The following is a 26,419-nucleotide window of genomic DNA, read 5'->3' as shown; positions in this document are numbered from 1 at the left end:
GTGGCAGGACAAGCGTCGCGAAGATTCGCCTTCTGGCTTCACCTGGCCACGGTGCGGCGCGGCGCGGCGCGGCGTGGAGCCAGCTCCGAGAAGACGGACCGGTTCCAAAGGATGCTCTTCCACCTTTCCGTCCTTCGAGCAGCGGCTGTGCGTCGCCGTAAGTTGCTTCTTCGTGGTCGGTCCGTGTGTCTTCCCCCGTTCCCCCGTGTCGGCTCGCTCGTGAGCCGCTACTTCTTCGGCGTCTTCTTCGTGTCTTCGTCGAGCTTCCTCCTCCCGCCGCGCTCTCGCCTATCTCAACCTCCCAGCCCCGTCTCCTGGTCCCCGGAGTTTCCTGTACGCGGCCATGCACGCGCGAAGGCACGCGGCGGTATACCGCCGTCCTCCCGTCGTCCTCGCCGCGCCTCCGATCCTTCTCTTGATAATTTATTTTTGATAAACCACGCGCCCCGTCATACCATTGCCATGCGGCATGGGAAACTCACCTCGCCACTTCACGCGCGCCTTTCAGCCCCAAAGAAGATCTCCGCTGTCGGACGAAGAGCGCGCCGCCGCACGGCGAAATCTCTCTCCTCTTCTCCTGGGCGAGAAATCGTGTTCGCGCAAGGTCGAGACCTTGCGAGTCGTAGCGAGCCGTAGCGAGCCGTGCGTGTGGCCACGCATATATCACATCAATTATTATCCGATTATCGCATCAAAGTAAATATCGGTTTTTTGATTGTAAAACATTTCGACCGAAGTTGTTCTTAACTATTCTGTGGACGCGACTATCTAGATATTGCAAATATAATATTTAGATATTACATATTTCGTACGCTGTCTCGAAGTCTTCCATTTTAATGACGGTTTTTTTTTTAAGTTAAATTAACTTTTTTTTTATAAACTTGTTTTTAGTTATATTGTTTATATTATTCTTTCTTGAAAAAATTGAAATAAAGAAATGTATATGTTAACAATCTCATGTCACTTTGGACTTCTGAATTCTCATAACCACGTAATATCTGATTTGCATGTATCTATACTATGAAGAGTATAAATCATTTAAATCGGCCCAATTAAAATTTAATAAGAGATTTAATATTTGAATTGTATATTTATTTATGTATGATTCTAATTATTTTGTGTAATATATGTGATATTGATTATTTTGCGAATAAATTTTACCTCGTATAATACATATAACAAAATATCCTTATCGGTTTGCTTTTAGTAAAATTTATCTCTAAATAACAAAATGTTACAAATCATATTCTTTCTTGTATTTCCTCGCGTCTCGATGCTCTCTTTCGCTGTATTATATTTCGTTTCCGTTGCGTCCGAGACGAATATTTGCGTGACCGGATGCGTAAAATCCGGGCCGATATAGAAGCGCAAATCACGCAAAAAAGGTGCAAAAAGGAAGAATAAAGAAAGTTTCAAATTTATTCATGGTAGATAGGATCGCAGTTAATTAATGCAAGGAGAATTTCTTAAAAAGACACGACTTTTTTTAAATATTATTAAAATCTTTCGTTTTTCTTTTGTGGAAGAACCATTTTTAAAAGGTTTCCCCCACAGAATCGATATCGATACTGTAACAGCGTGGTATGTAAGAAAAGGCAATTTTGAAGTTTGATTTTTTTGTCGACAAGTGGCGCATATCGGTATCTCTTATCGCTGGCAGCGCTCAAACATAATAAATCGGTGCACCGCTAGAACGAGGCATTGATTGAAATTTAATATGACGAAAAAGGCACTCGAGAGAGAAGGCGTTTTAATATCGCGTACCTGTCGAAAACAGCGCGGTCCTACTCTCGGTGGCCACACGATTAATAATTTATCACCTGTCAACTCCCGATCGAGGCTGATGAGTGCGCTGCCAAATTAGTATACATCTATATGCATTTAATTTGATTGCAAAACAAGAAAAACCGATTTTCCATGAATGTTCCGCTATTATTGAGTTCCAGCCTGCTATCTGGCGAAACGTAATCTTTATTTTAAAAATGTCAAACAAATCACATTGATTTATCAATCTCTTAATGATTTCTTAACTCTTTTAACTCGCGAATATTCGTGATTAAGTGAAATATTTTCTTTCCACGCAGAAATTTTTATCATCTTAAAATATAATTCATTTTTATTTGTGTATTTTCTTTGTGTTATGCAAAAATATGTAAGCAAAAAAAATATATCTATATATAAGATTACGAATGTTATAATTGCAGAGTTATATTTTCAATTGCAATTCAATTGTGAATAGGAAGAATGTAAGAAATGTCCTATATTTCTTAAATCCTGGAACTACAATACATTTTCTATATACACTCTTGCTTTGCGTCTTTCTTCCTCAACCCCCGAGAGATTGGGAAAAGAAATGTCGTTTCCGAGCAATTTCTGGATTTTGTTCCTTCGTAGTTATCATTGTCGAAATAATTTTTCTTTTAATCGGTTTTATTAAAATTCTGATATCTTAGAAATTTCATATCAATCTCTACATCTTTAAAATTATTTGAGAAAGAGAATATTGTAACTCTCTTTGCAATTATCTGTTTTAGAGAATCAATTTAAATAATCTGAAATTGCAAATAAAAATTCTGAATAAAAAGTTGTAAAAATTTCAAAATAAGTTCTTTTGCAATTTAAAGAATGTTCCCACGTTTTTAAATAAAATATAACTTGATTGAGCTATTATCGAGTCTCTTGGATTTATGGTCTCTCTTCTTCAATGTGCACCATCATGCATTACTGCAAATGACGCATTAGCGTGAGAGAGGAATGAATCCCGTAAGAATGTGTCCAGGGCGGTGAGCGGATAGCGGATAACGCGTGATTCACTCTATGACTCAAGCTCTAGTCGCTTCGGTAGCTCTAGCCGCGCGGTAAAAGACGCGCCCGGATCACGGCATAACGTTTTCCAATCCGAGTCAGCGACTTCTCTCCGCAGTTAATGTCGTGGAAGGAAAGAGTTAAGCGAATATGCTTGCGCATGTTACGTCACCAATATCGGCACTTCTTTCAATTTTTTACAATAAGCAGTAAACGTAATACACGTACATTTTATATATATTTCTCATAAAGATTTGTTTTATTTTATATCTATACTTCCGGTTCATTATACTTCGAGCAAAAGTTTCATTCGAGCAAACTATTTCAAATAAGAAAAGGTATAAAGATAAATAATTACAAAAGTCCATCATGTACATAATTTTTAATTATATTTGATAATAATTTATATAAATATATATACAATAAAATTGTACATATTGTGTGTGTGAAAATACATTCTATAGAATTAAATAAATTCACATTTTTGATACCGCCAAGTTAATACTAATTATAAACATACGAAATTCGAAAGGTAATGAAATTTCTGAAACGATCGAACGGGGGCGAAATGCTACACGTTTATCTCACCCACTTTTTATAATGATCGCGAACGCGCAATGAGTGAATAACAAACGAAATTCGTAACACACGCGCGAACACGGTTGTGTACCCATGGAATTTCGTCGTTTACAATCCAAATATCATTACTAATTTATCTCTAGGTTGGAAATTACGCAAAATAATAAACCGTTCGTTGTTGAGCAGCATACATATTGACAAAAACACACTTATGAATATAAATCCGCTCCTGTCAATCGCGACATATACGTAGAAAATCTTTAAAAACTGCTGTAGATATTTCTGTTTTTGGAGGGAGGGGATTTCATTTATCGGACAAACTTAACGTTTGCACGCCTGTTACAAAGAGGAACATAGGTGAAAGATTAAAATAAAAAAGGATCATCCCTCTAATTTATTACAAAGGGTCTGCAAAGAGTTGATGTAGCTGAAACCAGAAGGATTAATAGAAAAGAGTTCAAAAATTTGAGAGCCAATGCACGATTTCGAAGATTAGGAATTCAATTTCACCGAGTGGATTCCCGCCAATTCCTTTTAATCTACCTGTTCTGTGAGGGTCGGAATGATTATAAATTAAAAAAGGGAGGAAACGAGAAAAGGATAAGGTTATAATGGCGTGGAAAAGAATTGAGGAAAAAAGAGACGAGGCAGAGGGAGGTTGCCGGCAGGAAGAATAGGATGGAGAAAGAAACAACGATAGCAAGAGAGAGAGAGAGAGAGAGAGACGAAGCGTACGGTACGCTGCGGATACGAGGACGCATTGGAGAACGACTGTTAGTTCGCTGAGCTCGGCGGCGTCGTCGTTGTCATCGTCGTCGTCGCCGTCGAACGTCCTCAGACGACGGCGCCACCATCAACCTCGTGTGGCGGGCGTCCCTCGCTAAAGTAGGTTAGGTCGATGAGACTACGACGACGATGCTGCCGCGGTTTCTGCGCAGCGCTCTCGATTCAACACCCCCTCTTTCTTTTCCCCTTCTCTCTACCATCTCTCTTCTCTATTATCTCTCTTTCTCTCTTTACCTCATTCTCTGTCACTTTTTTCCCTACTTTCTTATCTCGCTCTTTCTGTTTTTAATTATATCTTCCTTTCTGTCTCTTTATATTCTCTCTCTCTCTCTCTCTCTCTCTCTCTTTCTCTCTCTCTCTCTCTCTTGTTTATCTTTGTCGTTTTCTTGATTCTGCTACCGAGTTGGCAATTCCACCAATCGTGACTGCCTGCTACTACAGATCGATTCCAGCAACGTTCGCGTTTTTCGAAAATTCCCATCTACAAAATATGATAAACAATCGTAAGACATTCGCTCACCATGATTTGACATTTCAGATTTAAAAAATATATCCATTTATATTTGTTATTAAAATGCAATTTTATCCATGAGGGTTATTGTGCCCTCTATTATAATTTTGTCCATTTGAAACACAGAAGTAGATAAAAAGAGAAAAGAAATTAAACATTTTTCCAATTAATTCTTGATTCTAAAAGTAAGGAGGTTGCAATTTTGTAGAATTCGCATTAATTTTCCTGTTACAAAATAGGGAGGGGGGTATCTACATACTTGCATATGGATACTTAAGAACTTGCTTAACACCGATTATGGAATTAATAACTAACTACCTGGGATTACTATTAGTAAGTTACTATAAGTAACTACTTGGGGTTTAAGATTTATTTGTTGCGAATAGACAGTACGATGTCTATACATTCTCACGACGATCATTTGGCCTACCTAGTTACAAGGGAAACGCGCGCATAATTTCTTTCTCGCGCCCGTTTTTCCTTCTAGATAGATGCTCTCGTTCTATGCAAGTATGATGGCATCGTGTGCAACAAAACTCAACGAGACTTTCGAATTTCGTTTGTATCTGAAAAATTTGTTGTGATATATTTTAATAAAACTGAAACTCCAATATTTGTTTCAAATTTATTTGCGAGGCTTTAAATCTTTAATTTGCAGCATTTTAATTAATAATTAATTTGAACTATAATTAATCTTTATAATTAATCTAAAAAATACTAAATTATATAGTATTAAAAATATATTGCATAATAGTGTTTGTTTCGAAGTAGCATATTGTAATTTAAAATTATTTTAAGTGTAGAATTGAAGATTTCTCTCAAAAAAATGAAATTAATAGATAATATTTAAAACACAAAACTATATTATTTCCAACTTGTATCCGTTGTAAAACGAAACAAGCACCTGTTATAGGCGAATACCTGCGCGGAAAAATCGATTGGATTTATTGAAATTCGCAATATTGAGGGTGTTATTAGGATATTAATGTATGCATTACGGCAAACGAATAAATACACGCGCGTAACGGCTGCGCATTACCAGTGGAATTAGTCGCTTTGTACCTCAGAGAGAGAGAGGAATTTTGTGTGTTTCAATTAAACTGTCATAAATTTTTGAAAGTATCTGATACCATAATATTTCTGGTTACATTTATCGTCGTCTACGTCAAGGTTTTTGATGAGAGAAATTATTTCTTTTAATTTGTTCTTAAAAATTACTTAATAGCTGGTTTAAATAAGCTGTAACGTTTGCGACATTGGTGGAAATTTCGGAGCAATATCGTCCAATCTTCAAGCTCTCATGTATTTACACTAGTTTGCTTCAACATTATGTAAAAAAAAAATTGTAGAGGGATCTGAAAAATCGGATTAAACGCTTTAACGTAAATGTTTTATGATTTCGTTTTGCTATTACGTTTCACATCGTAATATTAGATCATTTTTAATTTAAATAAGTATGTGATAGATTTTTTATTTAATACTTTAGTTTTAAAAAATAACAATATTACATTAAAATAATGTCATATTAGATTGTTTCATACTATATTAATATTATCTCAATATTATCTTAATATTCTGTGTCATGATACTTAAATTTAAAAAATCAACACATGTTTTTAAAACAAAGTATTTTATCATCATACATTTTGCGGTTACTTTTTTTTCGTGAAAAGTTAGTTGCACGCATCACGCAATGTTTTTCCAATTTTTATACTCAATCTCGTATCCCTCCCTATCATTTTCAAGACAGCTGAGATCGATTAGCTTTCGGAAAAATCGGGCACTAACTCGACGCGATATCGGCGATGAGGCGTTTATCGCGAGGAGTCGATCGAATCGCGAGGTGACGCGAGAACGACGGAAAACATTCGACTCGCTTCTACGCTCGGAATTGCGAGAAAGCAGATGGACGTATCGATCCATCGACACGGAGCTCGAAACCCTATATACCGCCGGCTATATACAGCGCGCGCGCGGGCCAACAAATAATACAATTACGCTATGACGAGTATTCGCGGTCGGCTGGTATAATAAATGTATAAAGTAGAAATAAAAAACATTAGTGGCGTGCGACTACGCGGCGCGTTCTACAGTCGCGGCAGCACGTGACGATAAATAAAATAGAAATCGCGAAATACTACCATGCGATTTCCGAAACGTGCGGGCCACCCAAAATCGCGCGAAACATCCTTCAATTTGTACAATCTGTATATTGCCGATGGGCTTTTTCTCTTCCTCATTGTGTTCTCCCTCGCCCTCTGTACTCTCTTACCTGTACCTATACTAATTGCATCCTGAATGAGCATGTACATTTAGCCGGCTTTCTCGCGTTTCAGCACGGATTAATGAAATAATTTAAAGTGAGTTTTGTTTGTAATAAAAATATTACGATTACTTCTTGATCTTTTTATTTATTTATTTTTTTTATGTTATAAGATTTATTAAACAATATGAAAAAAACTGGCAAATTATTATTTTGATTTAAGATCATTATGTAGTATATATTATTATTTTAGGGAGATACTGCATTTATCACTATAAAATATATGACTTTAATATTTTAAATAACATAATTTTGATATTTTATTAACTATTATTACAATAATTTATTATAGTAATAATTATTGTAATTAGTAATAATTATTGTAATAGTAGCAAAATATTAAATAATAATTATATTTTACACAGATAATACTCGTCTAATAAATAATTTTAATTGTAATATGAAGGTTATAAACAAAATAAAATTTTGCATAATTAAATATATGTATATATATTTGTAATTCTTTTAGGGACATGATGTCCCTTAGACGTATAATCACGTTCGGTTGAAAAGGGGACAACAGTATCATTATTTTCTGCATAATTATCTTCACACATAATTATATTACATATATATACACACACACACACACACACACACACACACACACACATATAGATGTAAAAGTATTAAGAATAATTGAAAAAAATGAAATCTTAAGGATACCTTCGCGTAGAAAAAAATAAATATTCATTATAAAATGTTTCCGTATTTATTTTACAATTTTCATAATAGATATCTTCCTTCCTAGCCGTTTTTGAAAAGAAAATGGTAAACTTTTTATCAGACATATCCTATGTAGCCTATATGTACAGTAACAAATAGAAATTAAAAATACGTTAAAAAAATCTTTTGCAGAAATTTGACATCCCTAGGAATTTCATTAAACTGACGCAGTAGTCTTCTCTTTGTCGATAATACCCAACTACCTTGCTCACTGTACCATTTTTCTAGTGAACTTTCAAACGAACCGCTCGAAAGTTCAGCGATCGCCGATTTCAGCCGGTCGATCTAACGGCCTAACAATAGATAGACTTGCGGATTGTCCAAGCGTCGTGCCGGTCGCGCCTGCCGGATGTCGACGTATATCGATCCATCGAACTGGACCCGCGAGCTACCGTGTCGCGCGGGCCGTCAGACGTAACGGACAGGATAGTAAAAGCCCTCTGGTTCCAGTTGGTACGACGGGTCCGTTCGTACATCCGTCCGTACGTCCATCCGCTCGTACGTCCGTCAGCCCGTCGGATAATATCAGAGTTCACCTAAATATAACTCAGAAGCGGAGAAACGGAGGGAAGCGCGCGCGCGCGAGCGAGCGACGAATAAGCGAACGAGCGAGTAGGATAGAGTAAGGGAGAAGAAATAGGAGGGAAAGCGAGAGAGAGAGAGAGAGAGAGAGAGAGAGAGAGAGACATGGTTTGATAAAGGGTAGTGGGGAAGAGAGTGAGAGAGAGCTCACTGCTACGCGTCCAGCTTGCACGGCCAGTTGCAGCTGCATGGACATCACCATGGCCATGTATTATTTTGTAGCATGTTTAATATATACACTTGGAAAAGACACCGAATTTTGACCACAAAACAACGATTCCGACTTTTTGTAATTGAATGTGTGTGTGTATGTATATGTATACATACAATTTTTTGTTCATATTTACATATATAATACACATACACATATGCAAACATACGGCGCACCGCTGTTGAACTCCAACTCGATCGATCGCTATCTTAAAATCTTGACGAGAGACACTAATATCTCCCCGTATGTATAGCGCATCACCACGAGTCGAATTGTCGATTGATTTGAATAAGCACAAATGAAAACGGTCATCGTTAACAGTCATTTTGCAATTCCAAAACTACTATTGTTGTAGATGTTTTTACATAAAAAGCGCAAGTTCTCCTGGATTAACCACTTCGAAGATTTACGTTCTCAGGAATAATCATTATCCAAAGAAATTATTGAAAAACATTGGAAAGAAAGATAGGAATAACAATTGATAAAAACAATAACTTCGTTCCTCGAATATTTTAACGTTTATATAATTTTATTATTCATTTACTTTTTTACTAGAAATACAATCTATAAGAACTTTACAGTATATACAAAATATTTGACTCATAAAATATACTAATTTTACTCATGTTTTAAAATCATTTTATGCATAAATATAAATATATGAAAAGATATGTGTGCGTCAGAACACATACATTACGTAAATAATTAGGTGATAATTTCGATAATGTGCTTTGTCGCTTTTACAATCACGACTTTCGATCCGTGGTAATTACGACCGTTATATGAGAAAACTTAAGTTCCCTCATTAGCGTTAATCATAAGCTTACATGAATTAATCATGTAGGTTTACTTGTTAAAAATTTTTCGCTGCTTAATGAAATAAAGGTATTTTGCAAAAATTATAATTGTTACAAGAAATTTGAAAATTGAAAAAGTTTTTATCTTACCTTTATTTTTGCTTACAAATCTTTCAAAGATTTATAAACTGAAATTATATAATAATGAGAAATGTATTATATTAGAATTAATGTACATAACATAATGATAACAGGTTTATCAGACTTGTTATTTTCTTTTATAAACATAACCTCATCTAGGTAGAAAAAATTGAACAATATTTTAATAAATTATTTAATATAATAATTATGTCACACCGTTCAAATAATGTGGTTAATGGTGAATTATTCTATTCCGAATGTTCTGACTATAACAATAATAATTATAAGAACCACAATTGATGCAATATTAAAGAGATGTAATTTAATCAAGTAATTCTTCAACCCCTTGGAGTGGAAAATTTCACAATTTTTTTAATTTTTTGAATTACTTTCTAATCGTTTTTAGTTTCTCTGGTTTTTTAGTTTTTCTTCTAAGCAAGTAAAAATTCTGGAGATCCTCCCTACGATGAGTCGCATTTAATTTCTTGACGTCGATGTCCTCCGTTCCTCGTTGGTTGTTGTTTGTTCGCTGATCTTTATTAACTACGCGAAAATAGTTTGTAATAATATTTAAAAAAAAGGATAATTAAGGATTGAGATAAGATAAAAGATAATCAAAGTATCAAATCACAAACGTTTATAACTTAGATCACTATTTTCTCTAAGAAATGAATCTTTGAGCCACCCTCTTCTCACTAATCGTCTAGTCGTTAATATGGCGCTAAGCAACCAGGACGAATATGTGTTGTATTTGACAAACATTTAATAATGAAAAACGAGATCAAATTTGATATGATAAATTTCAGCCATTCGCTACATGCATTGCAATTGTGAAAATAATTTAACAATCAAATGCATTATTTTTCTTGACTAAATTACAATGTAATATTAAAACTTCAAATTTGAATTGTCATGAAACAAGTTTTCCTCGTTTTGTCGTCAAAATTAAAGAAGTTCTTAGTAAGTGTTCTAAAGGAAATTTGTTTAATTCTCTCGCTTTTATAGACGCGTAAAAAATATACCATCCTTTGCTTAGCGTCACAATAATTTTAAGATTGTATTTATTAAGATTGTAAAATTATTTTATGAAAACTTCTATTGCGAATATAATCAAAAACTTTAACTTATTTCGATTAATGTCGCATGCAAGTCACGTTGTAGGATCGCAATGTCAATCACTATCGAATCAAAATCAAATTTTTCTTTTTAGCAATGCAATCTGAACCGCTTTCGAGAGAATATCGAATCGATAGAACAAAACACGTGGGTGCGTGTGCGTGCGTGTGTGTGTGCGTGTAGTTACATAATTTTAAAATATCTGTTCTTTTTTATTACTTATTTATCAAGTCGTGTTTAATCAAATACCAAGTACACTCCTGAAAGACCAAGTTGTTATTTCAAATCAATATGTTAAATTTAGATGAAATTAAAATTAAAATATATTTTAAAAAATTAATAAAGTAGATATAAATTAAATACGCATTAAGATTCGGTTTCAAATTAATCAAAGAATCATAAAAATATCATAAAAGATAGTGGATGTTGAATAAAAGATGCGTAGGAAGTAAAGATAGGGCGGGATGGTGGGTCGAATAACTCGCAAGAAATGTCAAAAGTCTACCGGGTACTCGTTAGATTCATTTTCCACGGTGAGACTCGTGCTTGCGAAGCGCAAGACGCGAGCAGAGGAAAGCGCGGGTATCTTTTCGCACGCGGAGCGTCCTTACGTCCCATTCGAAAATAATACGGCGCCTCTCGTTAAATTACCCGCCCACGCTCGTTTCGCGTCGTCCGCGCGTAATGCGTCACCCCCTCTCTCCGCCTCACCATCCCTCGTTTTCTCTCTCTCTCTCTCTCTCTCTCTCTCTCTCTCTCTCTCTCTCTCTCTCTCTCTCTCTCTCACCCGCTCTCTTTCTGTGCCCTCCCCGACGTAATGTACATAAATACATTTAATCTCGCGCTCCTGCTGCCCTCCTGATATTTTTCGAGAGATCGATCGAGCCGCGTGGTCCCACATTTTCCCTGCTAATTCCGAGATCTCGTTTGTGAATTTCGGTCGACGTTGGCGCGTTCCAAAATTGGTATTGGCGATCCCTGGCAGCGCCGAGTTTCTGGCTCGAGCGCCGGGGGTATGGCAGAAGCGCGCGGCTATAATAAAGGCACGCTCTCCTCTCTCCCCACTTCCCGTGCCCCGCCTGGTCTCTCCTCTCCTCTCCTCTTCTCTCCTCTCCTCTCCTCTCCTCTCCTCTGCTCTCCTCATGTCATCCCGCTTTGCCTCGCCTCACCTCTCCTCGCTCGCCTTGTGCTGTTGCCGCGCGCGCGCTCGCTCGCTCGCTCGCTCGCTCGCCCGTTCGCTCGGTCCTGCTTCGCCGGGTGGCGGCGGTGCCCTCCTCCGACTGCCACACGCTCGGAATCGGAAAGGGGAGACCGCGGCGGCTGCGCGCAGGCGCAAGGGTCGAATGGAAAAAAATCGGCCGGGCTGACGACGGGGGATGGTCGTCGTATCGATCGCGCTAACATCGGGGACCGAGAGAGCGCTGAGAGAGAGTCTACGGGTATAACCGTGATGCAGCCACGGTGACGGGCTATACCCAGCTCGACCGAGAGTGAATGACGCGTCGCCGAATCCTGGAGGACTCGATTATATGCCTTTCGACGTTACAACAAAAAATTCTCGACGTAGCTCTCTCCCCCTCCCCCGCCTGCCCTCCCTCATGCATTAAATCGATCGTATTATTACTGCCGAATTGATTTGACGACGGCATACATTGCTGGATGTATTCAAGATTTGATCGCATGCAATGGCCGACGGGGATCCTGAATCATTAGCGGACTAGAGCGTACTCGAGAGCACGCTCTCGCCCGATCCGACTCTACTCTCCGTTCGCACATCCTGCGCAAGCGGCACAAGGTAGCACGCGTTGCCGGTCCCGGAAAAAGCCTCATCCGTTTATACGTTCTACAAAGCGCGCAACAAAAGTCAGAGCCGATGTCGCACGAGCGCACCCGACAGTGCTCGAAGTTGTGGCGAGATGGAGAGGAAGACAATATGATGGGGGCGCAGAAACGGAGAGACAGAGAGGGAATCGAGCGAACGAGCGCGGCGAGGTAGAATGTGGCTGTGGAGGAGCGATAGGAACAGGGGAGGGAACGGGGAGCGAGGGGGATGATGACGAGAAGGGAAGAGCGCGTTCGACGCGCGCGATGGCTGCAACAGACTAAAAATCTCGGATATTTTCGACCGCGCTCGGCCACCGTCGGATATAAAATTTATACAAAAATATAAATGCGCCACGAATATTAGCCGGCGTTATGTATATTAACCGAGAGAGCCGTCCGCGATAAATTCTCCGATTTTGTTGGGACGTTGACTGGCGTTGCATCCGCGCGACTGCAGCGCCATAATAATAAAAAAGCTGCAATGTTAATCGTAGCGATGGGTCGCGGGATAATTATTCACAATTCTGGCGACGTGAAATAGGAGGAGAAAGGGTTCTAAAATAACATTCGCAAAGCGGGATAAAAACAGATATCGGGACAAATAGTATTCATAGTGAATTCAGTCAATCCACGAAAGCAGGGCAGACTTTAAGTTTTGAGATGACCCCGGGGTTCATCGCGTAAACCGTAGATAGAGCATTGTCATTAACGGCCACAACATCGATTTTATTATTAATTTATTAATAATGCGGCAAATAAAGTCGAATTTTGCTCAATATAAAATTTGTTCACTTTTCTTTAATTATGTTTATAGGGCTCTTCGTCTCATTACAGACATTGGATCATGACATCAGATGTACAAAATAACCATATGGAATATTTTTTCTGCGTCCCATGCGAATAAATAAATTAGTTTGCGCATGTCACAACTCATATTCAATGGGATAAATTTATAGAACGTAGAATAATGAATTGTTATAAACAATTAATTAACTATCATAAAAGGACATAATCCAATATGGCCGTTGTAAAGAGCGGAGAGAACCTTAATGTAAATTTCACAAACTTTAGATCTAGATTTAGTTTCAACGTTGATATTACTAAGTATAGACTTATGACTTAATCACAATGGGATAAGCAGGAGCTTTACTATCACATCCTAGATGCCTTGCACGCTACTATTTATTTATTGAGGTGCGCATATACAAAATTAAAAAGTAGAATGTCGCAATTGTAAAATAATCAGTACTGTAAAAGCCATTTAAAAAGATAACTTAACTAAACGTTGAAATATTAAGTTGAAATATTATCTATTCTATTTTTGTATTGTTACACTACTGTTTTTTTAAGCACATCAGAAATCATCTTAAAATAATTACACAAATTAACACAAAACAAACTTTTAGAAGATCAAATGTTTACCATTATCTTTAAAACAAATATGTAAATGCACACACACATTAAAGAAGTTAAAGTGAACTTAAAAATAATCTTATGAAGAATAAGTTAAATACTTTATCTTAACATGTGACAGAATATACAATGTTTAGATAGACCGAATGGATAGCATAAACAAAATACTAATATCCCCTAAAAATATCTTTCTCTTTTTACAATGTTTTTTTATTAATGCAGTTTTTGCAGCAAATTTAACACAATAAGTACACTGCTCTCCTAGAAATATTTCTTATTGACCTATTCTGAAGGTTTCCTGTGTATTTCCAAGTTGCTGCGTGTTCTATGTTATTTGTTTTGCGAATTAATTCTTTCGCTAGCCTCTGCTGCAAACTGAAAATATCTGTAAGGATAACAATAATAAAAGCTTTTTATATTTCTCTATGTGGAAAGATTAGTAAAGTAATATCAAGGGTATTTTAAATTTTTTGAATAACATTAGGTTTCTCTGTCACAGATATTTGCTTATTTTTAATAGTTAATCAAGAATTTATGAAACATATTTATCTAAGCATCTTGCATACTTACAAAAATTTCTATAGAAAATAATAATGTGTAAAAACTGTTTTTAATAACATGAACTATAATAAAAGTACGTATGTAAAATATATACATTATTACTTTTATTTTTCAGAGATCTATGTGATGTATCTGCTGTTACAAGAGAGATCTATTGTTCTTATTATTGCTATTCTTATAATTCTTTGATTATAAAAAAGGATAGAATATTATTAAATTTCAAATCTTCGATGCATTATAAAGCACTCTTTACAAAATTATAAGTTTTACACCAGAGCAAAGAATAAAAACATCTACATATGCAATACATACACCACTAGATATTAAAATATATAACATACAAGTAATATTTATCAGGGACAAAACAATAGGGACAGATGATAAATACTTAATGAATAATAATAACTTACGTTGTTTATCAAGGCGGAACGTCCGTAGGCTCTTGTAGTCATGGTATCTCCCGGATATACATCCGTCTATCTATAATAAAAATGTGGAAAATTGTATAGTGTCGGTCTGTAGCGTATGATCTGTCGTAACGTTTACAGAATCGGACATACGTGTCAGCCATACCGCAACGTGATCCTTTCGTAGGTCGGCGAAGCCCTCGTAAGTCTCGAATCGTCGCTCGTTGTTCCGTGCTGATGTTATTTCAGATTGATAAAGCAGCGCAATTTGCGGCCGTACGTACCCCGTCGAGGCTGCCGCATGGCGTCGCGGCGCGTTGCCATTTTCATTAACGCGTTATACGCCGCCCGCCGCCACCGCCGTACGCCGTCGCCGTCGCCGCCACGAGAGACGGGCATTCGGTACGCCACGAATGTGACAGCCGGACCCGAACGCTTCGGTTAAGGTCGAGCGGATTCGGTCCCCCTCGGATTTAAATATCGGCCGGAAATAGGACCTCCGTTCATCTCGCGCAGCATCGTGGAAAGCGGGTAGTAGGGGCTGCCGGAGGAGGTCCTCTCTCGGTCCTTTCTCAAGCAGGATTGCGTTGCAGACTAGCATAATTACTATAACAAAGCGGCATTTCTGTATTAAATAGATTAATCCTGTATTAGACTTGCTTTCGCAATTTCAATTTGTTTTTCGAGGGTGGGAAAACGTGACTCTGACATGATTTTATCAAAGAGATACAAACTGCTAGGTCATCTTTTACACATGAATACAGTCTCTTTGATTAATCTAGAATTTCTTATTATTGATTTTTCAACAAAAGGTTAAGGGATCAATAGTGTTTAAGGGAACGATTGGAAATCAAAAATATTTCAAAAAAAGCTTTACATATGCAAACAGGCATCATATATTATTTATTTAATTTCAGAAAGACTTTAATAAATTTTTAATTTAAGAATTATGTAACATAATGGAAACGATAACAACTTATGATAACTATTCTTTGCCACTAACGCATTTTTAATTAGTCAAAAAATATATCTGTATGATACATTTTATTCCAGGAATTGTGAGAATTATGAAGCAAATAGAATATCAACCGCAATATATTTAAAACTAGGATAAAAATACATTGCGGTGAAAGCAGCGATAGTTTGATATAAAACGTGAAGACGATGGAAATATAAAAAATAATTTTATATTTAATTTTTTTTGTTATAATTGCAATACTTTTTATTTTAATTTGCACGAAGACAATCTTTCAAAGTAATTATAATTTTGTCACAGTAATAATCTTACGCAATAGCATTGTCCTAAAAATCTAGGAGCCAAGTGTAATTAATAATAATAATAATGCTTGTTAAGGTACTGGTCCTGACGAGAACAATAAAATCAATTGGGAGAAAGAAAATGTGAAAGAACATTGAAGAAAAAAGATAATCTCTTAAGTGATATATTTTGCTAAACTTTAAATTAAAAACGTTCTATTAAAGATAGAAATAAAACGATTTTAGAATAAAAATAATAACTAAAAATTTGTTTATATTCGAAGAGGAAGGATCAGTGGTATTTGAGAAATAATCGCGATAAATAATAACTTTTTGCGCGCAAAATCTGAAACTAAAAATATTTATAACTACTCCCTGCAATAGCACAAGGCAATAAATTTATTAATAATAACGCGTACATATATATATACAGGGGAGAGACAATATAAACACTTGAAAATACACTATATTTTGTTAAAAAGAATAAGACAACATTTTATTGGTGATTAAGCATTGTGTGACCTTATTTCAAACAAAATCTACATTTCTCAACAAAAATTATTTTACGGAGACTTTTGTATAGTTACAAGCTCAAAGATTAAGTTTCACTAATTTTTTTCAACATAGATTTGTCATTGCGTGAAAAACAACTTGTCGAGTTCACTCATCGTTGATGAGATTGGACGAGTCACGAATGCCGGGAGAAATTTCACGGACAAACGAACAATACTACTAGTTACGACACATTACGCGCGTACTAATAATAAATGCATCCCACTTATTTATGAGTATGTGAACATTGAGGTAGTTGGTGGTACAGAGCGGCGATCGCCAGAAACCGTGCGAGCGTGACTGTACAGGTTCCTCAGGTATGTACGAGCCAGGTGGAAACGTACTTGCGAAGGTAAACGGGATCTCTTCACGCTCGACCTCGTCGTTCGATTCGCGACCAACGATCGACCAATGATCGACGAAAGTCCACCCGCGAATTATCGCGTATACACGCGTACGTAAGGCTGCGCGGATTTATTCGCATATTTGTATACGTGACACCATTGTTGCTGCACCCCCCCATGATTACGGAAATCTATCGCGAGACGAGTTACTGCGAGATGCACGCGCTCTGCGGTTAATCCTGGACTACTACGCAGGATGTTTACGAACTCCACCCGGCGGACTTCCTTTGCAAATTCTTTGACTAATTTAGAATCGATTATTTCTTTATGTAAATCAGGAAAAAATCTATAATTTTGATAGTAAAAAGTTAGCAAAATTGCGGTGTAAATAAATTTTATTTTTTATTTAATTCCAAACGCGCAAGATTTATATGCTTTCAAAAATACATGTGACAGGGTCACTGCTCCAATTATGAACAAATAAGAAATGGAGTCAATAATCACATACAAACAACTTAACGTAATTATTACATTTTCAAATAATTAATTTACTATTCTTTTCTAATAAAAAATGATATTATAATCAAATCTGTGTAAAAATTAGATCTAAAAGGTACCTGTTTATTTGCGATTTATTTTGAAGTTTCTTATTTTAATCTTTTTCTTAAACAGTCATTTATTACTGGTAATTGTTCAGCGACTAATGACTTTATTTATTAATAATAAATATAAACATCTAAAAGAAATTTTAATATACCGCTTGATATATTCGCAAGTGCGTTGTATCAAAAGAAAGAATTGCGTCGTCTTTATAATCATTGAGTTTACGAGTACTAGTGAATCCTGCATAAAGATTTCTCCCATGAGTTTAGCTATTACGCCCTTCGATACAAATGTCCGCGATACGAAATCTTCGAAAGCGAGTTAACGGCAGGCGTTATTAGCGCGACAAGGTGAAACCCAGGGGCAGAAATGTCTATTGATTTTTCGAAGAAAACTCGGCATCCCTTCTCTTGGATCCGCCGCCGCTAACCTACATTCGAGTTATAACGGCGGTACGAAGTCTGATAAAACGCGTCCGATAATGAGACTCGCGGTGTACCATGCGATAGCAACTTGTTACTTTTTTCTCCATAAAAGAACGGTCTTGCCGGTTTTTCGAATTCAAGTTTTCTTTTCTGTCCCTCTCTCTTCTCTGAAAAAATTCTTAGATCGGCGTCACGACTGAGTCCGGTTGCTGCAATACCGATATCTGCGTTTACGCCGATTGTGTTGAAACTTTGGGGGGGTTTCGTCGCAACGTGGCACCCTTCAAACGCGTTCCCATTTTCGGGGATGAACACGCCAGGATACCGAGCAACAGAGAGGGCGACTCGGTCGCAACCCCCCATTCGCACTCACGCCGAGGGGGATCGATCCGCGTTCACTCTGCGCACCTACCCCTGCGGCAAAACCCAAATCCGAACCCCGCTCGAAGAGCAGGAGCAACGCCGAGGCTAAAATTGTCCACGTTTTTAACCGGGGCGAATTTTCGATGCCACGCTGGTTAAGCGTTGGAATCTATGCGATTCTCTCCTTTTCATTAAGTAAGAATTGAAACTGATAGGGACCGACATAACTTTGATGGAGTCCGACTTGGCGCGAGAAAATGACCTCTATTCACAACAATGAACACGCGACGGTTACACCAATTTTGATCTCTGCTTCCGTAAAAGAAGGATAGGAACCCCGAAACTAATAAATTACACTGTACTATAATTTTCATTCATTAGGACAAAATTATCCCCGCTGGTGCTATCTAATTTCACCTTACGATATTGCAAGAGCGCTATTAGTAAAACGACATTATCTTCTCTTGGGGCCATCAAAAGAAAGTAACAGTAGTAAAGGACTGCGGCGACTATAGTACAATTAAATAATAAAGTATCGCATTTTTTAAGTTGGTCCAATCATCCGAACATTGTTGATCGTAATAAATTGATTCGTCGATTAGAAAAAATTCATGTCTAACATCGATTAATACGGATTAGTTGCCGTTGAATGAAATTCGGAATGACAGAAGCCACAGGAGATATTTTAATTTAATTGATGACTGATTTCGCGTCCTGTGTGTATTATAAATTTCTCTGCGCGGGTAAATCGCGAGTTCCGGCGCACCCTCCGGTCATCTCGCAGAGAGTGCATCTGGTGGTCCACCGCCATCTCAAGTTCGAATATTCGAGGTGGAAAATTTACAATCGAGTTCGCGGAGAGTTGAAGATACGCAGAAGGCCACGGTTTCGTGAGGGCGTACGATCGATACGGAAAAGTTCCTTGAAATCCTGAGTAAAGCTTCGTTCGCCTCGTGCTATTTCGCGTAATCGCGATCGTCAGATTGGACCGGGTTCATTCCCGTTCCGTGCGTAATTTCCGATGATCGTCCAGGACAAGAATCATCTCTATCGCGGTTTCGTGAAAAATGAAATCCAAATTTAATAAAAAATAAAATAAAAATTAATGTAATGATACATCGTGTACTTTTTAATTTTCGGTAATTTCTCGTGCCTTGATCATCGGCGATGTTTACTGTTCTTGGAAGCTTTAGGATTAATTTTCCTGATAAGATGAGAAACCTTTCAAGTTACGGAGCGCTACAGGGAACACGGGCTCGAAGGACGTCCATCACGGTCATCTCCAACGGAAAAGATAGGGCGTGCGCCCCCTTGTAACTTCTGAAGAAAAGGAGATCGTAGATGATATGACAATTTTTTTCAATTTCAATCAATTGATTCCGTCACATTTTTTATTTACGTTTTTGTCTCCGAAAAATTACATCAATTTCAATATATTAGTAAACTTGAGTATACTAAAGAAATACAAAATCAAAATTTTCCAGAAAATAATTTTAATCCAGTAAACAATTTACAAATATAGAATCAAAGAGATTCGAGCAACACATATATGTACGTTACATTTTTTTGTATTATATTAGTAGGAGAGCTTTTTTTCTTAAGAAGTAAAATTACAAATACAAATTTGCGAATTAATGTGTATCAATATCTATCTTACAAATATTATTACAATTTTTGGAAAATTAAATATGATATAATGTCCACAGCTAAAAATGTAATTTATGAAACAAATTTTATTTATAAATATGTAGCGGCGGAAGATTTGATTTTTTATCGCATGCGTGTGTCCTGCGTGAATGAATAATTGGGTTAAAGAATATCGGAACGAACATCCAATTTTGCGTGTTCATTGGATATTCGGTTGTGAGGGATCGCGTAAACGAGAGGACAAGAGAGAACCAACGGGCGCGAGGTGGTGGCAGGAGGGTGGTAGAAAGTTGTCGATGATCAAATGATTTTCAGGAATCGCGAACGAATCGAGGGGTTTGCGCGCTCGCCTCGTGTACATTTTCGAAATTCCAGCCGGGGAGAGAGCCATTTTACATACGGAATTAACGTTGCGCACGCGTGGCTATATATGCATTCGCTGCGTATAACTATTCCAATCCAAACGAATCGAATAGCTCGAAAGTCCATTCATCGCAGCGTTCATCTCGATATGCGCGTTGCTCATGCATCATTGATGCATAAAAATGCACCGGACACACATTCTCTGCCTTGTGATGTCGGCACCTCTTTTCATCATGACATATTAACAACACAAATTCGGTAAATAATGACGGACATCCTACAATTATATGTAAATCCGATCTTTGTGTGTACGGCAAATAATAAACGATTGCACGCGAACAATATATCACAAGTGAGTCAAAAATATAAAGTCGTTCGGGAGAGAGAGAAGTAGATTGCATATTTTAAAAGTATTTAATTGTAATTGTACAGTAGCATTAAACATAAGTTAACCTAAAGCTAATCACAAATTACATGTTTCAAGCTCTCTCTGAAAGTTGATATTAATTTTATGGTGTTATATTAGATATCCTAGAAACTATTTTTATTTTGATTTGAAATTTTCTTCATTTTTTATTTTTTACTTGAATTCAACTTGATTACGTTTTTTTAAAGGTCGATGTATTTAGAACGTAATCCATGTATTATTCTAAAACCTTCGATTTATGTCACTTTTCTTGCGGAAGTGCAAGATTAATTATGTATTTTGAGACATTATTAGTTGACTAGTTTTGACGTAAATTCGCGATAATTCAAGTTAGTAAGTATTGTGTATTTTGTTATTTCTAAAAATATGACAAAATAGGTGGCTAGTCATCAGACCGTACATGCAAAGTATTTAGAAAATAATGATAAAAATAATGATGGTGGAAAATAATGATTTATTCACGGCAAAGATAATTTTTATAAAAATGTGACATAGTATAGTTTGTCTCATCCACTCGTTTCTTTAATTATAACGACGCGCATCGTTTGGCTCTTTCTCTTTTTAGAGCGCCGAATACTCCGTACTTCAATATTCAATTCTGCTGAGAATTTTCAAGTTATATTTTCACAGAAAAATTAAGTAAAAAGAATTGAAGAATAAAGAATGAGAAAGAAAGAAAAAGGCGAATATATTTCGATTAAATAATCTCACTCTCTCGAAATGCTTTGAAAATTAATAGCCTAAAATTATAATAAATTTATTAATTCATGTACGCATAGCTTAATACTATGTTGTTAAAAAATTAATAAAAAATTATTTCTTGTTTAAAATGTAATTAAGAATAACAGTAACGTTGATATAATTTATTAAATGATTTTGTAATACTTTCTAAGAAATAAAATTTATATTGACGAATATTGATATTTACAGTAATAATGAAAAATAGTATAGAAAATAGACAGATCGATAGTTATCAGACTAATCTGAATACACAGCATTTAGAAAATAATGTTGAAAATAATAACGCGGTAGGAAATAATGATTTATTCTTGGCGAAAATAACTTTTACAAGTATTACATGTAATTGTACGACGCATAAGGCACGTTGTCCAACGGTTCGCGTTGCAGAAAATCTCGTGGCTACTGCCGGGTTAACGAGAGAGACCCGTACGGTATGCATCCCAGCATTATATCTTCGCACTTTGCGCCGTGGGCGTTACAGCGTGTCAATACATTTTTCTCGCCGCGTTCCGGTTTGTCCGCATTTCGCGTATAATCAGCGCAATATCGAGGAGGCCCCGCGCCGGTATCGCAGTTTGTTGGCATTACGGTTGGTCGGTATCCCTATACGTCTGGTCGGTATTGCAGAGCGTCGATAATAGACCGCCGCTTTTATCCATTGGAATTGCGCCCGTCGATAATTCGTAAGGGACGAATGGCGGGAAATGGAAGAAGGAAGGATGAAGAAGAAGATAACAGGGTAGAGAGGCCGATAGAGAGGAGAGGATCAGCCAGAATGCAGGGGTAGAGGATAACGCGGACGGATCGGGAGAACGAGAGGATAGGGTGAGTAGGTATGGGGTAGGGGCAGGACGCACTCTCGTGGAGGAGGACGAGGGAGCGAAGTGGCGTGTGGAAGGGTTCGAGTGGTAGGTAGGGAGGGAAAGCGAGATGAAGGTGGGAGATGAGCGAGATCACGGGGAGATGGAGCAAGTCCGAGGGAAGAAGGGGAAGTGGGGTGTGGGTTGGACGATGTCATTTTAGATATTCGATGGAACCTGTGCACTGTGCGAGCACGTTGGTAATACTGCGCACACAGACGGTGCAATAAAGAAGATGATGTCTGGGAGAAGAGTAGGAATTATACGCGGCTGACGCGCGAGAGATTGGTTCTGTGACTTCTAATTCTGATTACGAAAGTAGATTTAGTAGAGGGCAACTTGTTATTTAATATCTGTTGTTACATTACGTGCATGGAAAAATGACAATTGTTGGAAACCCTTATTGGAACCCCAACGTTGCTCAATCCTAGTCGTCCCTTCTCAAAGTTTCCTCTTCTATCTATGTTATGTCAGAAACTGCAATTTAGAAAGAGAATTCCTAACCAAAGTTAACCAAGCGAGATTCGCTCAAGCTTGTTATGCGACCGCAAAAATCATAGCTTGTCGAAACCTATTAAAGTCAGTCATACCAAGATTGGGTCTAGTTAAGATTAGTTAATCGTCCTATAAATAAATTCTTTTCTTAGTTACGCTAAAGACTACGCTTCAAAAACAGGCATGAAATCGCTAATTGAGATTGATTAAGTAAGTTTGCAGATAAAATGAATCTTTAAATTTTGAATGCTTAATCTTTTACTAAACGCAAAAATTATGTAGAAAAGATAATTGCGACAGACTTAGTATTATTATTAAAAATAGATAAAAACTTTTTATTGTTTAAGAGAAGGAAAATATTTCAAACTGGAAATCCCATAACAGAATAATAAATACTGTAAGGTCTCCAAGACAATCCTTGTACAGCCAAGAATTAATCACATGTAAAAAAAGGGGATATTAAATTAAATTTTGCAGCTCCTGATTCACAGTCGCGGTGTAATTACTGCATAATCGTTTGAGATTCCTACAAATTTTTCTCGATACACGTGCTACGCACTCGCAAGCGCGTATTTGCGCAATGTAATGTATACAGTGCAATCGCAATGGAAGAAAGCACTTAACTGATTTATCCTACGCAAACAGCGCTTTGCCGCATTCACTGCGAACGGGATGAATAGCGCAACGATATATCGTCTAATTGACTTGATGTATATTGTTGTTCGGCAAATTCAAGATCCATCAAACCCCCATGTTTTCATTCTTCTTTCACGTAGCAATGACCAGCAACTTTAAAAAGACAAATATTCCAAGTAGAGGGCAAGCTTATCCCTGTCACGAAAAGAAGAAACACTTCGAAGTTCCATCGAGATGCTGCTATGTTATTTACTCTCTGTACAACTCTGTTTGCCTCGCGTTGCACGCTGCTAATATCGTTATGAAAAAACGCCGCGTTCCAAACCTATACAAATTTTAGAATAAAATCCGCAACAGTTTCGCAAAACTATGGCTTTTTTTTTAATAAGCAAATCTAGCAAATCGATAGCTTTTATCGACGGATTTTCGTCCATTACGTTAGCACACCATTGCGTCGTTTGGTCACGCGACATGAATTATAGTCCAGCGAGATGTATTAATGATCCTTGGTTATTCGCACCGTGCGATCGAACTTAAAACCCGGCGGGATGAAATTTACCGTAGGTCATGGTGGGCCTTAACCGCGCGCTTCTTATTAACGATCCTGCTTTAAAGGTCCGCGGGATACGCCTCTTATATGTGTGACAAATTACACTCACCATAAACTCGGTGCAATAACAATAATGATCGGAGGCAAAGATTGGGGAGAAGTAGAGGAACAGAAAGGGAGAGAATCGCGTTTATTCGTACCTTGGGACAAATAATATATGTAAGTATATAGTGAAATTTGATGTGATATATGTAAGAAAATAACTTATCGTGAATTTATTGGTATATTAACGCATTTATAACTGATAAAATTATAAATTGATTTTAGAATTAATTGATGATCGCAATTAGAATGTAATAATTTCGTGGTCCATCGCTTCTGTGCCATTTTCTCCATTTCATTTGTTCTCTACCTTAATAATACCTGTTTCTTATTTTAATTCTTCTGAAGAAATGAATGTAAAAATTATAGTATCATTATTTACGAGAAGAATATTTCATGGATGTTATAAACATTTTCGACCACTCGCAAAAGTATTAAAAAAAAAAGATACTTAAGAATTAATTTGTTAGATAATGTTTATTTTACACTAAAATAAATTCTTATTTAAATACAGCGAAATAAAATTTTTTCACCAGTATATAAATCAATTAATAAGAAAAATGACATTTATTTTATATTTGTGTATTCCGTCACTTCAATAAAATTTTGTTACGACCAATAAACATCGAAGAAAGCGTAAATAATGATAGCCTCTGAATATTCCGATTTCTTTTTTAAATGTAAAAGCATTTATATTTAGCTTAAAGAGTTTTTTTCCTAGTCTCCTTATTCAATACAAGAACAGCTTGATCAAAATTTGAAAATAAGTTCATGATTAATATATAGACAATCCCAAATTTTTTCTTACTGTGTGAAAACGAGTTTCGAGTAATTATTGGAGAGAAACGTCGATACGTCATCGATTTTCCCGCCGAACGCATTTCGATCTTGGATAGGTCGATGTTTGCAAACATTTCCTGCGGCCGCGTTTCCACGTCTGTTTACACGAAAGCGAAATATCCGCGGTCGAAGAAGAAAAAGAAGAGAACTCTCCCTCTCTCGACGTGTTCGTCTTTTCCAACCTCGGTAATGCCGGAGTGTGCCAAACAATTGGCTGTTCGAAAACAATTTCGCGGGCCGATACATATCTCGGTGCGGCGCGATATAGTCGGAGTCTGGTAGGTACGAAGAGCCGACTACCCTCCGACAAGTACAACAGAGAAAGAGAGAGCCCGGGGATTCCGAAAGCACCTCACCTTACCCCGCCGTCCCATGACGGCCGAGACGGCGATAAAAGCGGAGCGGTGGCGGGCGAATCGCACGCGCTCGTAAATAGAGTCGCGGGTCCATTCATGAGTTCGGCCAGCATGCAGCAGCAGCGTGGCAGAAGTGGCGGTGCGCTCGTGCGTACACGCCGGAAAAGTCTTTTTCTCGGTGTGTTTTACGGGAGGTCAGGGTTACAGAGGCGGAAAGAGGAACGTGGCGAGGGGCGGGGGAAGAGGATGAGGTGGGGCGAGAGTTTTACGTGTTACTACTATTACTACTACTACTACTACTACGAAGATTCGCTCTCTTTCTCTTTGTCTATTTGTCTATCTATCTATTTATCCATTACCGTCTTCCTTCTGTGCCACATCGGTATGTCAACCTTAAGTAAAAATTAACTTGGAGTAATTTGCCGACCACATTCCGCACCATTTCCGTGCAAACGCGAAACTTTATTTCGACTCGGCTAATTAGATCATCCATCGTAAAGTTATTTGACTAGGAACATTAGGAAACAATCGAAGTACTTTTATCAGAATAATGCCTCTGCACAAAACATAAAGGATTCGATGAACGTTGCATTATTTGCTTGAAATTGTTCTGAATTTTTTTTTAGTTTTATTTATGCGTCGACCATCCGTTACTTTAGGCCCACGAGCTCGGAAATTAATTGATATCCCGGAACAACGACAATGTAGCGCACACAACTACATCGATCTAAATTAAATAAACGTAACATTAATTAAAATAGTAATTGTTAAAATGTAGCAAAACACGATTTATCGCATAGTAATGAGAGATTTAGTTGCCTCTTTCATAATTTTGCGAGATACTTCAGCAGTTTCCTATGAAATAACGTTATTTGGGGAAAAGTGCAAAGTTCATGAATAAAATAAATGTTAATATTTAATATCATACCGCTAATTTTACACATCTTTAGTTTTTCGTCTTACAAAAAGTATATAAATTCTAGATAGCACGCATGTTTAACGTAGGAACATAAAATTTAGGATGTCTTACGATATGTTCAGAGAAACGTCGATATTTATAATCTTATATTTATAAT

General features: G+C 37.2%; 1 protein-coding gene and 1 long non-coding RNA gene across 2 annotated transcripts in view; one reads left to right on the top strand and one right to left on the bottom strand.

Annotated features, from left to right (window-relative positions):
* LOC105833291 (basic-leucine zipper transcription factor A) overlaps positions 1–26,419 on the top strand; it is a 93,403-nt gene that overhangs the window by 4,500 nt on the left and 62,484 nt on the right. The gene's annotated exons all lie outside the window — the stretch shown is intronic.
* LOC105829508 lies at positions 13,189–16,950 on the bottom strand. Its single transcript, XR_001138504.3, has 4 exons — positions 16,936–16,950; positions 14,936–15,388; positions 14,786–14,855; positions 13,189–14,199 (listed from the first exon to the last, which is right to left on the bottom strand). It is a non-coding gene; the product is annotated as an uncharacterized LOC105829508 (long non-coding RNA).

This window comes from Monomorium pharaonis, chromosome 7 (assembly GCF_013373865.1).
Source record: "Monomorium pharaonis isolate MP-MQ-018 chromosome 7, ASM1337386v2, whole genome shotgun sequence".
NCBI classification, from domain to species: domain Eukaryota; kingdom Metazoa; phylum Arthropoda; class Insecta; order Hymenoptera; family Formicidae; genus Monomorium; species Monomorium pharaonis.
Note: the sequence above shows the minus strand (reverse complement) of the source record. Positions and strands in the feature narration are given on the sequence as shown.